Source organism: Symphalangus syndactylus, chromosome 8 (genome assembly GCF_028878055.3).
Source record: "Symphalangus syndactylus isolate Jambi chromosome 8, NHGRI_mSymSyn1-v2.1_pri, whole genome shotgun sequence".
In the NCBI taxonomy this organism is placed as follows: domain Eukaryota; kingdom Metazoa; phylum Chordata; class Mammalia; order Primates; family Hylobatidae; genus Symphalangus; species Symphalangus syndactylus.
Window position 1 is genome coordinate 48,308,103 of NC_072430.2, and position 3,541 is coordinate 48,311,643.

Below are 3,541 nucleotides of genomic sequence, written 5' to 3' on the forward strand. Positions count from 1 at the left end.
TAAGCCAAGACAGCTTTGAAACATACAACCCAAGAACACCAGGACCAGAGTGGCTGAGTTTCCCAGAAGTTCATTCTGTTGAATGGTGGGCCTCGCCCACCATCCAGTCTACCTACAGTGCTGGGCATGCAGCATGGCAGGTGGCCCCACAGAAAGACCTTGCACTGGGGGTCCTCCTGCCTGCCTGTGAACAGTGACCCTGGCAGTGCTCATGGTTAATATTGTTGTATGTCCCCATAACAATACATTCCCGAAAAGGCTGGGGTGGTAAGATCCCAGATGGATGTGACTTCCTGGGGCTACCATGTCTGAGCCTGGTGGGATATGAGCACTGTGGACACCTCTTTTTATGCAGGGTCTGGCCTGGGGTGCAGGGTCTGTGAAATGAGAGGACCCTGCCAGCACCCGGCCTCTGAGTGGCTCAGTGGGAGGAGGGGTGCCCTGGGTGCTGGGGGTGCCTCGTGCAGGCCCCCACCTGGCCTTCTCAGTCCCTCTCAGAGTTTGCCAGAAAGTGACACCGTAGTAGACTCAATCCTTCTTCAGGCCTCAATCCCGGGGCTGCAGAAATAGCTAGAAATTGGCTGGGTAAGAAGGCAGTGGCTTATATGGAAAAAGAGGCCCCTTGGCAGCTGCCCCCTGTGTTTGTGGGGCTGTGTCTGCCTCCGTCCCTAATAAGTATGATCTGCATAAGCACTTTCACCTCTTGGAGTCTCAGTTTCCTTGTCTACAAAATGGGAATAGTACCTATTTCAGGAGATGACTGTGAGGATTGGATGAAGGTGATTCTATTAAAAGGGTATCTGCCATAAGTGGTTGCTGAGTGGCCACAGTCGTTTCTCTTCTACCTGTCCTGTGGACTCCAGCACCTGGGTGTTCATGACACGCACGCGCCCTCCCCTCTGTGCAGGGGAGCCATGCACAGAGGCTTAAAGAGCCTCCCAGGGTGGCAGTCACGGGTGAAGGAGGGCATCAGGTGCCAGTGGAGCTGGAAGGCTCAGCCTCTGTGTGGTCATCTCCCTCCTAAATTTTAGGGGACAGAAAAAGTCCTCCTGCTCTGCTTGGTGTCTCTCAAATCACCTTTCCTTCCTGACACTGGAAAAACAAATTCACAAGCACAGGTGACAGCTGCAGAGGGGCCCCTCTTTCCATATAAGCCACTGCCTGCTTAGCCAGCCAATTGCTAGCTATTTCTGCAGCCCTGGATGGAGGCCTGGAGGAGGATGAAGTCTGGCTATGGGGTTGCCTCTTGACCTTAAACCCATGTTCACAATAACCACACAGTCTGCCTTTCAAAAGTTTATTTTCAGGAGAGTCACAGAACAGCAGGTGGAGACCCCTAGGAAGAGAAAGCAGCTGGGGTGGGCTCCAGAGGGGTAGGGGTCAGGGAATAACCTCAGAGGAGAATGAGCTGTGGAGTGGTGGCCTGGCAGAGGAACCCCGGTACCCCCCCACCATCCCTACTCCCCCAATCTCGTTTCCTGCATCACAGACACCATTCCACCGGCTCTCAGGGCCCACCTGGCTGACCACATCCTTGCCACTTGGCTTCCAGGCTGGTCAGGGCTGGAGGAGGGCAGGGAACCCTGAGACACTGGGTCCTGGGAGGTTGGGGGTTGGGGGTTGGGGCATGGGAAGGGACAGAGCCAGGCTGTGACAGAGGATGCAGGGCTTGAGTGACTGAGAGAACAGGTCGGGTGGGGCAGCCCTGAGGATCGTCTTCCTGAGGAGAGGGGTTCTGAGAAGCAGCCTCGCTGTCCAGGGCCCAGCAGTGATGGAGGCGCGGCCTGAAGCTTGGATTCTGGCTGCAGAGGGCTTGTCGGGCTTGCTTGCTGAGGCCCAGGCCTCTCTGGGAATGAAGGAATGCCTCTTGCTCTGGAACACTGAGGCCTGACAATTTTGTCTCTCAGCAACATTTACTTCTCTGTAAAACAGACTGTTATAAGTTCTTCGGGGAGCTTGTTGGAGTTGGTGCCTGAGTTCACAATCTCCTGGGGTGGACAGAAGGGTTTGGTAGAAGAATTAGATGTGGAGATGGATGGGAGAGCAACGTGGAAATTGACTGGGAAGAGCCTGAGGTATTCAAGTCAGGAATATTAATATCTTAGGGCTCTCTCTCTGTCTCTCTCTGTCTCTCTATCTCTCTCTGTGTGTGTGTGTATGTGTGTGTGTGTGTCTCTCTCTCTGTTGGGGTGGGAGAGATCTCTAGCTCTTAGGATCATTGCCTGTCATGGCCTAACCCTATTCCCCACTCTATTTTTGTTAACATAATTACTGTTTCCTTTGTATGATTTTTTATTTTTACTTCAGCCCAATTCCAGGCCTCCTTGTTTGAAACAAAACAAAACAGTGCTCGCTTTGGCAGTGCATGTACTAAAATTGGAACAGTACAGAGAAGATTAGCATGGCCCCTGAGCAAGGATGACATGCAAATTTGTAAAGTATTCCATATTTTTTAAAATGAAAAAGTAATAAAAAAAACAAAGCTTTCAAAACTTAACATTTCTGAGGCGTCTTCCCTGAGTCAGTGTAAACAGCCATGGCGATGGGTGCTGCCTGATGGTGAAGCTCCCCTGGCCTTCGCTGGCCTTGGCTGGCCTTGGCGACCGTTCTGCAGGTGCCTCTGGGACATCCTTTTTTTTTTTTCTTTTCCTTTTTTTTTTTTTTTTTGAGTCGGAGTCTCGCTCTGTTGCCCAGGATGGAGTGCAGTGGCGTGATCTCAGCTCACTGGAACCTCTGCCTCCCGGGTTCAAGTGATTCTCCTGCTTCAGCCTCCAGAGTAGCTGGGACTACAGGCATACGCCACCACATCCGGCTAATTTTTGTATTTTTAGTAGAGACAGGATTTCACCATGTTGGCCAGGCTGATCTCGAACTCCTGACCTCAAGTGATCTGCCTGCCTTGGCCTCCCAAAGTGCTGGGATTACAGGTGTGAGCCACCATACCTGGCCATCTCTGGGACATCCTTGAGCATCCCACATCTGTCTGCTGTTGTTTGGGCCTGTCATTCTGTGGTCAGTAGATATGGCAATGTGTCATCCAATAATTGATCCCTTACCAACTTTTTGGTTTTTTTCTGAGATGGAGTTTTGCTCCATCACCCAGGCTGGAGTGCAGTGGTGTGATCACAGCACACTGCAGCCTCAACCTCCCAGGCTCAAGTGATCCTCCTGTCTTAGCCACCCAAGTAGCTGGGACTAGAAGCACACACTACCAAATCTGGGGACAAAAAAATTATTTTTGTAAATGCGGGGTCTCACTGTGTTGCCCAGGCTAGCCTTGAACGACTGGGCTCAAGCAGTCCTCTCGTCTCAGGCTCCCGAGGGTTGGGATTATAGGCATGAGCCACCGAGCCCAGCCCCTTACCAGCTTTAAGTTCTTCAGTTATCTCTTGGTCTTTTCCTCTGCAGATAAGTAATCTTAATTCCCATAATTAATTTTATAACCCAATCAACACAACTTCTTTTGAAATCACTGCATCCATCTCTCGTAATTTTTTAGAGTCTCCATTTTATAACGAGTGGCTAAGCCCTGAGTACCTAG

The 3,541-nt window shown here is 51.1% G+C and overlaps 1 non-coding gene across 1 annotated transcript; it reads left to right on the forward strand.

Annotated features, from left to right (window-relative positions):
- Window positions 1–2,346: 2,346 nt before the first annotated feature.
- LOC129489116 (U6 spliceosomal RNA) lies at window positions 2,347–2,453 on the forward strand. The gene has a single exon (XR_008659910.1). It is a non-coding gene; the product is annotated as a U6 spliceosomal RNA (small nuclear RNA).
- The last annotated feature ends 1,088 nt before the right edge of the window (window positions 2,454–3,541 follow it).